The following is a 15,865-nucleotide window of genomic DNA, read 5'->3' as shown; positions in this document are numbered from 1 at the left end:
TATTACTTCATCGTTTCATAATCCGCTAGGCAAAATCAGAGATCCAGCGCGGCTGCGGGTCAAGGACGAACAAGGAAACTGACGGCCTCGCAATGTTTTCCGATACGCACTCGCTTATGAAATTAGAAAACTAACAGGGAAAACTGAGATGGCTTGCGTTATATTCACGAACGTTTCCATCGCGCAGATCACAAAGTTCCTTCGACTTACTCGAATAAAAAAAGATAACTGTTCCAGCCGTGTTTTCTGATACATTTTACTTCGCAGAATGCATTCTTACTAACACAATAGAAATATATAAATCTAGAAAATGATAAAAGAGACGACGCGTAAGCGAGCGAGACTTCGAGAAAAATGCATGATATCGGGGCGATGATATTTTTCATAATTTCGCGGCAATGAAACTAGCGTAGAGAATTTCTCCCTGCTTTACGACGCAATTTTCGCCTTATCACCCGTCGACCTCGTTAACCGCGCGCGCGCCTTTTGCAACGGCATTCTAATCAGAGAGTCGTTTTAAAGGGCAACGACGCGTTTAATTCTAACAGAGACCAAATAGCTTTATAAAGTGCATTCCCTAATTAATCTTTGAATTACTGCTGTAATTAAATAAAAATCTTCCAAATATAAAAGAATTATTTTCTTATATGTAATTTAAATAATATAAAATATAAAATATAAAAGGTCGACACAATATATATATATGTAGTATCAAACTTTTCTTTAGATTCATCTACAATCATTAAACTATAAAAAAATTATGAAATAAAATCATAGATTTTTATTTATGCGCGCAAAATTTTATAATAATTATAATTTTATAATAATTATATTTTATAATAATTATAATAATTGGGTTCTTTTATATTTTATATTCTTTTTATATTTTACATATATTAATTGCAAGAATGTAATAAATATATTTGCACAACATGCGTGGGTAATATTCGATATTAAATCGAAAAATATATTTTTGTGCCTGCACATTAATCCTACTTTTAAAATCCCAACTAAAATATTCTTAAAGCTGCAAATATGCGAATAGAACTAATTATTTACGAGAGACTCTTTACAAGTTTAATGAAGCGCGACGTCATGATTATAGATGATCCGACGAGACGTTTATTTAGACGTTGAAGGAGAAGGAATATACACGTCAGTTACGAGACAGAAATTTCAACCAGATTTAGTCACAGCCGGCTTCCTTGAAGCACCATCTTTTCTCTCGCCAACTCCGGTGGTTGCTTTTGTACCCAAAGCTTCCATACCGAGCTTACGTTCCATTCTAAATGCATTAACCCCTTCTTCCGCGCGCTCCCTCCTATACTGCACTTTGCCCGCATCTATTTCATCGATATACACTTTATCCCGCAATTCCCACAGGCAATTCTAATACGTCACGATACTATTACAGTTATTTTCAAGCCACTCGCAGAAAGACTGCCCCCATTTTATTACAACGCTATATTCAATAAATCGTGATTATATGTGCTCCAATAAATTTATTACCGAGAATAAGTAATATATATAAAAGCACATGAAAATGCGCCCTAAAAATTATTCCATAATTATTTTCTACCAGCTACATTTATATTGTTTATTTATATATTGCTTTTGTTAAATTAAATAAATCACTTCATTCTAATAAAAAGATATAATCTTTTCTTCAATTGTCTTCTTTTAATTTCATGTTAATTCTCTTGAAATTTGTAACAAAATTAGATTATTAATTTGTAATTAAAAATTAGATTATTTTAAATTATTAAATTATTAAATTATTTTAAAAATTATGATTAAAATTTAAAAGTCACTTTTTGTATTGTCGCCGGAAATTCAATTTAGCTAAAGGTGTAGTATATTTATTCAATTACTTCAACCTGTTACTTAATTATCATTCACAATGTAGCTCTCTTCCCATACTTAAAGAGCCCATTATAACATTCAGACACTGCGGCATGCATAATTGAGCGTTGCATGCATTTTGCGGTGCAATATAGTCAGGCAGTCTGTCCTCAGTTTGACTTGGCTTAATTGGATTTCATATTTTGCGACTTGCGATTGCGTTTAAGATTACTTTAGTTAATCAAATCCGATCTTCAATCGCGTTGTTTTTCCTACCTGGATTGCCGCAAGAATGATTTTGCGATGCTTATCTTATTGTGAGACATATAATTCTCCTTGTCTATCAAAAAATCGATAAGAGAGTGTGTCTGTCAACATTTACTGTTATGATTTATTGAAAAATTGCAATAATATGTCTAATAAATCAATTTCTCGCGAAGCTTTGTGTGTGTGTGTGTGTCGTAAATCACGTAATATTATTTTTTTTATTAAATGTGAAGAAAAATAATATACTGTTAAATTTAATTAAAATAATTAATTTACCTCACTTTACACACAAGAATAATCAATCTGTGCAATAAAAAATATTAATGGCATGCATTTTCTAAAATTATGGAATTATGTAATGTAAATGCAAAGATTATAAAGAGAAAACATGTAAGGAATGTAAATATAATGGAGAGATTATTACCCTTTTATCTCTTTATCGAAATCTTTTTTATGTAATTATCGCAAAAATATTTTCAAATTTTTCAAAACATGCCATGTCAAGATAAATTACAGGATAATAAAAAAACTCACTTCAAAGCCAAAGAGCTCTTTCAATACAATAACGATAATATCCGCGATGATTGTCAGTTGTGCAAACTATGTGAACCACTTCCAAGATTGACAATAGTGCAATAAAATATCGCCTTTCGTATTTTTTACGAGACGGTCTCCACCCGCTAACGACGATCTTGTGAAAGAACGTTTCTCAATCGAGAGTTTCTCCTTGTCTAACTAAAATTCATCAGAATCGAATCGGTATTTAGGCGTGTCTAAAAGATGCTAATGACGATGCAAAAATGACGAATCTTCATTTACAATAATCTATATTCTATTTTTTTTTTTATTTACAGATATTTTAACTCTAATAATGCAGAAATATCTTCTCTCTCTCTCTCTCTCTCTGATATTAATAGGAAATATTCTATAAATATTACGTAAATATATGTATTTTTTTAAATATTATTTTTATAATTATGGCTGATTTATAAAAAGACATATTGTATATTGTGTAAAATAAAAACGTCATACTTTATAAATAAATCTATATTTTTTTATCAGAAAGAAAAAAGAGAGTATTAAAATATCCCATAACCGACCGTATTATATGTACAAAATATTTTTGTTTATTAAGACACAATTAATATTGAATCCTCGCATATAGCTTTGTTAATATATAATTATGTTAAAAGTAATGTGCTTTTTACTTTGATAGATTTTTTCTTCAAATAACAATAATATTAATAGAAAAAAAGAATGCGAAAATTTAATTTTAAGAAAGATTGTATAACATGATAGGAAGATAAGCGGATGAGTTTGCGTCATCGACACACAGTATTTGAAAGATCTATTACCCGGTAAGGTAACGGCAATTCAGGTCATTGTAGAAAGTTGATATTCCTTGCGTAGTCATAGTTGTAATACTACCGGCAGTTGAGTTAACAATGTATGCTATTACGGTCATTAAACAATGTAATTACTAGAATGCTCAATATTGTATCACGATCAATTAATTTGCCATTCTTAGAGCTATACATGTCAGCATTGATCTTAATTATTACATAATCTCTTCAATTTGAAGCACCTGTATGTAGTGTTTTCGTGTATACTGATGAATAAATATTTTTAGAGACACTATTTTTTACCTAACACACATTGAAAACTTAAATTTTGAATGTTCAAAATCTTTTAAAACTCTTAGAACATTATAAACTTCCGTTTTTTTTTTTTTGAAAGAGAAAATTGTAAAAAGAAAGCGCTGGACGGTCAATACTTTCATTTCCGATCGCGCTCATTTCTTTTTCCTACTTCCTTTTTTTGCAAGTGAATACTTCACCAACGCACACCGCACTTCCTTTACGTAACGCGTTTACGTGCGCTCTTTTTGTCTTTTATTGTATTGCACGATCTCTACTTGTATTTAATCGTAATATCGTAAAATCGTAAAATCGACTTTGAAACGAACAAGTGCCCTTAAAAGGATTAGAAAATTTGTCGGAAGTGAGAAAAAGTCATGTAAGAGGGCATCGCGAAATTAAATTTGCAAGGAAAATTTCTGTAAATCATTTCCATATTTTTTCAAGAATTTCTGATCGAGAGAGAGAGCGAACGGCTTTCAACGCATCTTATATCGCATTTTTCTTTAAATGGAATTTTTGACATGTAAAGGATTTTCAATTTTCCAAAATGGCAGCCGAATTGGCATCAAACGTGTACACGTAATTTTTTTCCATCAAAAATCCGTTATTTCCCTTCCTCTATTGTGTCGTAATAATTCCGTTTCTTTTTTTTTTCACAATCGTTCTTTCGATATTTACTCTCGATCGAGGATTTACATTGTGGACTTCTTTAGCGGCATATTTTCACGGAGATATCACGACATTGTCAGCTTTCAGCTATTACAGCGTTCGCGTCGAAGGGAACAATTCTTTTTCTTGAAAGTTTCTTTTTTTTTGCCATGAAAAGAAGAGGTACAATCCATTATTGGAACACTCCTTTTAGCCAGACGCTATCGACATTTGCTCCTTTTTTATTGGAAATAAAGATTTTAAATTGTATTCTTCGTGTAGCTCTCCATTTCATTTGCACAATTGAATAATTTTATTCCATAATTGAGATCGTCCGCGTTGCAAAAAATACATATTTTAATTCATTCATTTCAAATTAATATCTTCGAATGGCAAAAATTACCGCTTATAACAACAAGAATAAATTATAAATATTACAATTAAACAGTAGAAATTATTGAGAATTTGTTTGTCTGTTAAGTCTTTCTGTGCGAAACGTGAAATATATGCGTCAAATAAGTCATCTATTAAACATTTGTACAATTTCATTATAATTTCTATTGCTTATCGGTGCTTTATTTCCTAAGTAAAAAGAGATTATTTAATTATTCCTTTATACATTTATCAAATAAGATTGCACACTAATTGCGAGAATAAAGTCAAAATAAATTTTGAAAACTAAACTTAATAAAAAAGTATTAATTTCAACATTAAAAATTAAAAAAATATGATATATATGTATGCACTTATGTAAAGTCTTACGAAATATTTTCACACGCGCACGCATGTATTGTATTAATTATTAAAACTTAAATAAAAAATTTCTGTTACATTATTAGTTAAAATAAGGATAAGGAAATTGTGATAAGGTGATAAGGAAAATTGCTCGTTATAAAAAAGATTTATATAGTACGTGTGATACAGTAAAAAAAAAAAATTAGAAGCACGTTAATAGGATTGGAGAGGCAATTATTACCGTGAAAGTACCTCTCCCGTACTATTTGATCGGAGAAAAGTTGCATCGCGATAACCCTCTAGAGACGGTCTGCAGCTTGCGAATTAGAATCCTGCAATTTCCTTCCAGGAAATATTCCGAGACGGATAAAACCGGTTCGCGAGGCCAACGCATCCTACGAAAATGGATCTTCGTTCGTTCCGACACAGGATAGTTATCTCCATGGGAGACAGTTTAACTTATTTTGCACGTTTTCCACGAATGCATCATCACGAATTAAACGTCCAGTTAAACATTTATGTCACGGAATCACGAAGGCTCGCATAGTAATGATAACGCGTCGCGTGTTTATGATAATCATAGCGACATCTTAAAATCACAAAGTTAAATTGTTCTCGGCAAAAAGGAGAAAAAGAGAGAGAAAGAGAGAGAGAGACAGCAACGTTGAGAAAATTAACAAAGTATTAATTAATTAGATGCAAAAATAATATTTATAAAAGCTCGTATTGAGCGCTGATTCTACAACATAGAAATTTCGGAACTGTGTCAATTTAATTAATTAATCTGTGCGTATCACCTTGCGCAAATTGCGCAGTGCAAATACAGAGCTATCCACATAATGCATCCGGAGGATATTAATTTCCGGATCCCATGCGCCGCCGCACATATCGCTTGATTATAATTAAAGCGTGCATATAATTAAAGCGTGACCAAGGACGATTATAGATAATTGAATCGATGCGCGATCCGGCCGATTAGGAGAAAAGCGCGCGATCACACACATCGTAAGCGTTATCTACATATATTTGCGCCAAAATATATATTATATCTACCGTGTGCTGTCGCGCGAAACGGACCATTTGCCGCGAGCACGTCGCTTTTAGAGCAAAACCTTCAATGGCGTTTTAATTACCGCGTGACGCGAGATACACGTCCTCAAGCCTCCGCAACGGGAGCGTCGCACAATCGCCAAGCTAATAAAAAGTTATAAAGGATAAGTCGATTAATGTAGGAGACGCGCGCGCGCCGCGGTGGTAATGAGTCGATAAACAATAAGTTTAATGCACGCGATAGGACCGAGTTACGACGGTTCTCCGGTAGTTTGCCGGTGAAGCAAACCTAGTTCGCCAACTTTACGGCGACGTAATCACGACACGGTGGCGTTCAATACGGGAATCGTGATGGAAGAAAATAAAAATTTTTAACTCTGCAAGTCTAATATAGTGAAACATCGTGGATTACCGATACGACTATAAGTTTATGTGTACTTATTTTATTTGCTATATCCACACGTATCTTACACCCCGTCTACACATAAAGAACAAAATCGTCTTAGGGAAAACAACGCTCGACATTTGAATACGCGATTGACTAGGACTAGTATATTTCGTTTAGCATCAAGCAACGCGATTAATATTTCAAAGACAAAGATAGCAATAAACAAATGAGACACAGCTGCAAGCTTCTAGATATAAATTCGTTTCAGAAATGAAAGTAAAAAGGAGTCATATTTTAAAAGGCTCCCTATCATATAATTGAAGGTCCCTTATCATAGTGAAAGCGCAGTTGCAGCGACGTTCCTCTTTCAGAGACCGACTGTCAGTCGGAAGAGTAGATTTTATTGACTCTGAAACAGGCTGTACACGCGCGCTGAGATACTTTGGCCGAGGACTACGCAGTAAAGGCGGAGGCAGTAAAGGAGAAGGAGGAAGAAAAGGGGAGAATATAATTCTGGTGAACGCCCTCGCTGCCTTGACCTCGACGACCTCTCGTTGCACTCGTCCGACTCGAGACCAGATTCCTTCCAAGCTCTGAGAACGTAGAGAACGCGAGTAGGCGCAGTTGCACCGTATGACGCGGCGCAGCGCGATGCTATTGGAATTCCTTGCCGTAACTAGACGTTGTATTGCAACGTCGAGCTCTCGGCAGAAATAGCGAATATCTTCCTCTTTAAATCGCCCGGCCTAAGCCGCAATTAATAATTGCCATATAAGTGATGCGCATTCAACAAATTAATCAATCAGAAAATATGCAATCAATAGTATATATAACGGATATTATTTACTATTAAGCCTTGTCCTTCCTATTCCTTGAGTAGATTTTATAAAATCTATCACGCTGAATTATTTGTATTGATATAAGATTATTTGGAGATAATTATATATATATATATATATATATATATATATATATATATATATATATATATATTTATATTTATAAATGCATATTTTCGATGTTATTACTTTTTTATAGGCACGTGAAATACGAGGATAATTCCACGAGTTTATATATTTCTCAGACGCTATATGTTAGCTTAATTACGTCACTCGATGATGCATGATACAGCGATTGGATCATATCTCACGGGACGTCCTGTAATCCGATTAATGATCCTATCCGCCAACGTGACGGGATATTGTGTGATTATTAACATCGTTGCTCGTTTGTCACATTTAAATTGAGAATACAATATTGACTTTTGATTAAATAATTACGAATTAATACTTATAACTTGAAAGAGATTTATTTTTGTAAATCAATTTAATTTACGATATAGTCAATAATAGTCAACTATCGACAGTCAACAGCGTCGATGGTACAATTTTCTCTCTCTCTCTCTCTCTCTCTCTCTCTCTCTCTCTCTCTCTCTCTATGCATTCGTCCCTATTGTCAATTATCGAAATCACCGCTGCATTAATTTTGAATCATCCCTCAACGCTCGAAATATCGAGGGTCCAACGTGATTCTCTATAAGGGTCTCGCGCTTTATTATTCCACGAGATGGAATTTGAATAAAAAAGGAGAGCAATCTCCGAATGGAATCAAGGGAGCGAGAGGGAGATGCAAGAACGGGAGGGGGCAGAGCGACTTGCATAGAGAGATAATTCAGGTTGCGCGGACATCTGTCGCCGCGTGAGATGCAAATTAGCAAAGCCAGGATCCCGCCTCGGGACGACTGCATTTGTTCTCTCCTCTCGTCACGTGTCATCGTGTTCCTTCCTCTCTTTTCGCGTAAAAAGATCGCGTTAATAGTAAGCTGTAGTAAGTAACGTGTATCGGGAAAAAACAGCAGATTCTCGTAAGAAAAAAAATCTCATCGTGAAGTATTTCGACGCAGTAAAATGCAAAGGATGACGCGATTGGGTTTCGCGTCTCTGTCAACGTGACAGGCCGACTCATCTCATCTCCTTATATTATATTATTGATCGAGCGACTACTTTCGTAGCGATGAAACTCTACTTGTTGCTCGAATATATTTCTCTTTGGCAAAGCTATACTTTGAAGATCGACACGCACAAATCGGTAAACAGTACTGCGCGTAAATACACACGTTTCCAAATTAAATACAGTCGCCGGCGGCTAATTACACTTAATTAATCGTCCAATAGGTGCGTAAATATTTTCGCACAGGTTTAAGAGAACTGAATAAACTGCTAAATTGCATAAACGACTATCAAATCCATTTTTAATTATATACGATAAACGAATTCGATTTTCGTTCTCGGAAAAGATCGTTGGTTTCGAGAAGAAAATACGACAAGCATAAAGAAATAAGTATTTCTCAGTATCAAGCGAATCGCGTGTTTTATACGGCAATATTTCCCGATAAGACTGTAAATCTTTCGCATTTCATCTCTGGGGAAACATCACTGATATCTTGTTTCTTGTATTTTCGAAAGCGAGGTTACATATCGCGATAAAGAAAATATTACGTTCTCGCGTTCAAAAAATATGCTTTTTCTTCCATGCTCTCGTAAACATGATGAGCTGTTGCAGTTTTATATTGTAGCAGCCATAAAATTGTCCACGAACATACCATTGCCCTTTTTGCTTCGTGAATCTATGCTATCTTCCAGAAAACGTTCCCGTAACACTTACGCTCCGTTAAATTTCACGTGTTGTGAGTGTGTGAATACAAATATGTCAAATATATTTCGGAAATGTAAGATTAAATAAAATCAATCTTCAATACTATGGATATTACACGTATAATACATTATATACGAAGCCGACAGATAGATACGTAGCAAACGAAATATCCTATTAGCATAGTATTGATTACTCCCAGCGGTTATATAATTGAAGAGCTTTCTAGAGGAAAATTATTGCAATATCAAATTTTAGATATAATATTTTGTAAAGAAACGTTGTTTTATATATATATATATATATATGTATATATATATATATATATATATAATTTTATATATATATACATAATTTTTGTTAAATTTTTAGGAAAAGATTGTTCTCCAAAAATATCAGATTTATTATTATATATATATATATATATATATATATATATATATATATATATAAAGTTTGAACTAGTAAATGGAAAAAAAATAATTATATTTCTCCACTATATTATCTCATGATAAATCTGATATTTTTTGGAAAACAATCTTTTCCTAAAAATTTAACAAAAATTATGCAAAAGATAAAGACGTCTACTACAGAGTGATCGTTTTAAATGCGCCTCTCCAGCAAAGATAATTTTAAAACGTATCACAAATCTAACGTTCCCTCCATCGAAGCACGAAATCCTTTCAACAGAATTAATCTGATTAGCAAAATTTTTCACTTCATCTCGGATATATCCGTATTGAGCTTGGTGATTTTCTCTTTTGTTTTGTCTTTGCCAAAATCTCATTCGCTGCGAGCTCCCAAGCGGCACATCGCGCAATATTACGCACGATTATATTTCCCTTCTCTCGCGTTTCCAGAAAATTACTCTCTCTCTTTCTCTCTTTTTGTCCCCGTGAAAAAAACGACGCCATTGCGGACACCAATAAATCTATTGAACGCGTCGTGCCTTGTATGTCAGCCAAGTCGGTGCGAGGGAAAATGCTAGGAGAGGTACCGCAGGGAAGAACCGCGGATCCGTAAAATTTTCCGGCAAAGTCGTTCCGCGTTTACAGTAGCCCATAAACATGGGAAAACGTCGTTACGCCTGTAGCGCGTCTACGGGAGGATTTTACGATAGTACCTGGCTTCTCTCCCCTTTCACGACCTTCGACGCTCTTTCGCTCCACCGAGCTCCGAAATTCACGCCAATTCGTCGCGTTCCGCACGTGCGAGAAATAGTGCTCTCTTTATCGATCGTCGAATAATTCTCGCGTTTCCGTAGCACACGCGCTTTCCGAAATGACAAGTTCATTATTATATCGGCGAGGATATTACGGCCTGTAATTTCCCCGAAAACGAGCGTGCTCACGAAACCATGATATCGGGGATGAAACTATGCTGTTTGAAACAATTAGGGGAGATCATCTCTTTAAATGTCTATGTCTCATCTGGTAGATATCTATTGTAACTTTTGAAATGTTTCTTATTTGAGTTTAACGTTTATTTATAAAGATGCGATACAATTTTTTTACATGTCAATTTTTTATTCAATCTACATTTTCGCATGTTATAAGTGGAATTGACAAGGAGGAAAGTAAAAGAATGTACAAAAAACGTGCTACTTCATCAATTCCAATTTATCGGTATTATTACCACATGAAACGTGAGAAGCTTATTTGTCCCAGTTACACAGAGAGGAAGGATCCCTGATAATTCCAGAAAGGATCGTCAGGGATTCTGCGCGAAGAAAAGGGGAGGCTAATGGCTATTACATCTTCTGCAGCATTAAAACTTTATTTATTTGGGTTTTTCCGCGCCGAGATTTTCACGTAATTGGAGAATCGAGAAAAGTATCGCCGTGATTTCTTTCATACTGTTAAATCTGACACAAGCGCTTGGAGATACAATTCATTCGTTGAAAATAAAACAGCAAGAAAGAGAGAAAAAGAAACGTATCTAAAAACAGGCATGTTATTTGGAGCTGTCAAATCAAGCAAATTTTAACGGTTTGTGAAATAATAATAAAGTTAAAGAAAATTAAAAAAAAGAAGTGAAAAAAGTTATGTTCTAATATATTTTATTACCGAAATTATTGATACTGACAGCACTTGCATTTAAACTTAACATTATGTAAAATTTTTATAACATAATTTACGTGCAACATAATAATACAATTTACAATACAAAATATATTTTATAAAATAATAAAATTAATTAAACATCCATATTACATGTAATTTAATTGCATCCAATATAAATATTAAAAAAAAAAAAATTAAGAATGATATAGCATTATACATCATTTTTGGCTGTATGCAACTTTTTTTGAAATTATTTTTAATTTTACAATCTTAAATTATAGTCTTAGGTATATATTTTATAAAAAGCCTTATAGAGAGTATTATATGTAATAGTAAAAATCCTAACAATCCTAACAATACTAACAGCCCTACCAATCCTAACAGCCCTAGCAATCTTAGCTTCTGCAATTTTAATAATTCTAAATACTTGCTGATTAAACGAGCAGACATCCGCGATTTTCAAAAATCTCGGAGTTTTGGGGGAATGTACCCTAATCAGAATTTAATTTACAAACCGGTAACATTTTTCTGCCTCCTTCATTTTTCGCATCTCCATTTATTTGTTATATATTATTGTTTTTTACGCGGACCCGTTTTTTATTTTACTCGTTTATTGATTTTTTTAGGTGCCATTGTATGTAAAAACGTGAAAACACATGAATTCTTTATGTATACTATTTATCTTTTGACCAATAATGGTCACTTAGCGTAGATAATCCATTTCTTCAGATCAGATTGGACCTACCTTTCGTTGATCTTGATCGCTTGAATCTGGCTACTTTTAACCAGAAATAAAATAGGTTCGACCTCTATCAGAGATCGAAGAAAGAGGAAAATTCCTTTCATTGCCGACTTATTAATTTCGCTGGTGCACGAGCATAATTTTACGCTCGTTGACGGTCGTTCAGACCGTTGAATGTTGTCCTCATATAACTTTGCTTTAACTGATACATAATGTCAAGTCAAATTTAAAAAAAAGACAATTAAAAATTGATTAAAATTTTTATAATGTTAATAACATTGTTAATAACAAAATTTATAATACATTTTTTTATAATAAAATAAATTAAACATTCACTTATATATTTTTCACTCTATACTTTTATTTTATAATATTATTCACTTCTCTCTTTAAACGTTATATGATTTGATAAATCAATAACTTAATCAGTCTTTATCAGTCAAAACAAAGTTTTATAATGTGCTACACTACATAGATGAATGGACTACAAAATATTAAAATAAAATCAGAGTGCATTAAAAATAAATCATTATTCAATATTAATAAAATTAATAGCACGCTTTTTATTAAATAAAATAATTGATAGATAATTAATAGAATGATAAAAAATTAAAACCCTTTTCTATATTTTTTATTTCGTTTAACTTGCATTTGTAAAATACTTTAATGCAAATTGCTTGTATTAAAAAAATATGTCAAAAATTATGATCTCATTTATTCTAGTCCATCCATTTTAAGGTAATGGATTCATCTACAATCTACAAACTATGATCTACATCTACAATCTATAAATCCATTACCTTGAAATTAAATAAAATTTTGTCACTCACCAGCACTGATGCGCAACAGCGGAGATTTGGTCTTGAGGCTACGTTGTCTGCAACACACAAATATAAAATCCAAATTATAGCAACGCTTAAAATAATTAATATTTCAAAAAATTATTATTGCACGCACCGAATTTTATATCCGATGCGTATAATAATAAGAAAGTATATAAATATATAGAATAATTTTATAAATTCTAAAGAAGAAAACTATTTTTTTTTAATAAAAACTTTTATGAGTATCTCTTGTTTAAACTATTCAAATAATGATTGACACGAATTAATGCATGTACGGGATTTATAATAATTAATATAAAAATAATAATACTCACCCTTGGGTTGCTCCGCCGGTGCAGGATGCTTCTCCTAAGCCTGCTCCTCCTCTCAAGATGTCAGAGTCGTCAGGCTACATTGATCTCTAACAAATAAAAGATGCGAATTGTAGCAGCGCTTAAAAAAATTAATATTTCAAAAAAATTTTGTACGCATTGAATTTTATATTCGATGCATATAATAATAAGCAGATTAATAAAGCAATTTTATAAATTTTGAAAAAAGACTAATAACTCTAATAATTTCATTTAAAAGCTTTAATCTATAAAAGTAAAAATTTTTACAAAATTATAACTTTTAAAAATCTTTTTCTCTAACTCTCTCTTGTTTAAATGATATAAATAAAAAATCAAATTACAATTAATTATTTAATTTAAATTCCACGTACGTAATTAATAAATAATTAATATGCAAAAAAAAAAATTATTTACCACAGAGTTGCTCCACCGATGTCCGATGCCTCTCCTAGGCCTCCTCCTCCTCTCTCAGGTTGATTCACACGCGCGATACTTTGAACGGCACTCCCGCACTTTTATTAAAAGATACTTCCGCACTTGTACGCGCGATACTTTCAACGACACTCCCGCACTTTCGAATTTCGCGACGCGAAAACCGTCCGCGACACGATGACGGGACCGATGCCGCGATAAGCCGTCCGCGGCACGATGACAGCATTAAGCATACGACGAGCCGTCCACGGCGCGATGACAGCAACGACGGCGTTGGGTGCTTGGTTTTCCCCTTCTCAGTAAACCTTTAGAGACCTTAAGGCCCTTAAGGCACCGTCCAGGTACTAAGCCCTCCCACCGCGGCAAGGTTACACCCTAGGAGGGTATTATACGTATATAATTTTGTGCAAAATTATATACGTATAACGTGAGATTATATTTAAGAATAAAAAATGTAGATAAAAATCATTAAAAAAATTTTGTTAATAATTTTCAATTACTATACGAATATATAATAAATTACTCACTGTATATTATTGCTTCGTACATCGCTCGACACTTTTCTGGCTTTTTTTTCCTCTCTTGTTTATCCTTTGCTGTTTAATCAAAACATTCACAGTCACTCGCAAAAACACAATTAATTATAGTTAATAATCGTATATACAAAGATCGCAGAATACTTTCACGGCACTCCCGATCGAGGAACAATTACACGAGATATACATTTTATTATATCACAAGAGAGTAATATAGAAGATACGATTCTCGCTTGGTATTTACACAAGACCAAAATGTGCTTTGTTACAAAAATAATATAGTAATATCTTTTAATTAATAATTATTTTATGATCGTATTTTAAAAAAAAAATATTAGACGAAATATATTTGATTATAAGAATTAATTAAATAAATAATTATTATCCGTAAGGATCGATGATCAAAAGATTGTAACAAAATTTACAATTTATCCCTGTTAATTCGATTTTTATTTACCATAATGGATGATTGCAAGTGAAAATTTAAAAAAAATTTAGATTTGCAATTACTTATACCCGCAATACAGTTTCGTGTCTTTTATTAAAAGAAAATTAATCGTTAATCGTGATAATCAAAGTGATTTTTCATTCTGATATTAATCGCGATTGCAATCGCGATCATTTAAGAAAAGTATTTCAGAATATGCGCAGCGTTTCGTACCACTATGTTACTGTTCGAGTGTCGCCGTACGAATGATAAGACCATAACATAAACAAGAGCCCTGAAGGCCGAACACTATGTTATTGAAAAGTCGTTGTCAAAATATTTTACGTATTATCATATTATACGCGGAGTATTAAAGTGTATAAAATATATTTGAATTTATGATTAATTATTAATTGAATGATCGATGTATTACGAAGTCTTCCGTTATGTTAATTACTCAATTTTTGAATTACGATTTGCTTATTTAATTGCGCGATATTCTTAATCCGTGCCGTCGAAACTCGAAGGATAAAGCATCGGACGAAATATATTTAACTTTAAATATTTTTGAAGAAATAATTATTGCTTATAAGGATCGCAATAAAACCATAATTCATAATTTTCATTCCTGTCATTTCGATACTTGACTAAATGTATTTATACACCACTCGAAATGCGCGTTTCAATACTTATCATAGCGATATAATTATGTTTTATTAAATTATAATTATCATTTAAGATAGGCAAGAGGTAACTAATTATTAATCTTAACAAATTATGTCACGATACTTGTCGCGATCGCGTTTAGGAAATAAATTTGACGGAGCGTCTCGCATTGCTACTTTACTGCTCGAGTGTTGTCGTGCGAATGATAACACGTAGGAAAGGAATTCGAACGTCTCGCCCCACTACAATTCTATTCAAGGTGTATGAATAACAAAGCCGTGATATGTAAACAATAGCGCGCCAATGTTTACATCAAGGCCGAGTACCATGTTAGGTATTGTTAATTTGCTGTCAAAATATTTTACTATAAAATATATATGCAAAATATTAAATTATATAAGTATTCTAAATTATATAAATTAATTATTTATTAAATTTTTAATGTATCACTACGTGATGCTGTGAAACCATGAAATCATGAAACCATATTTATGCTGCCAAGGCCCAATACTTATATTATTATATATAACAATATTAACAATACCACGATAATTTAAAGGCAGGCATAGAGGAAGGAGAAGGAGAGGGGAAGGGAGAAAG

This window comes from Cataglyphis hispanica, chromosome 15 (assembly GCF_021464435.1).
Source record: "Cataglyphis hispanica isolate Lineage 1 chromosome 15, ULB_Chis1_1.0, whole genome shotgun sequence".
NCBI classification, from domain to species: domain Eukaryota; kingdom Metazoa; phylum Arthropoda; class Insecta; order Hymenoptera; family Formicidae; genus Cataglyphis; species Cataglyphis hispanica.
This window is presented reverse-complemented; position numbering follows the sequence as displayed.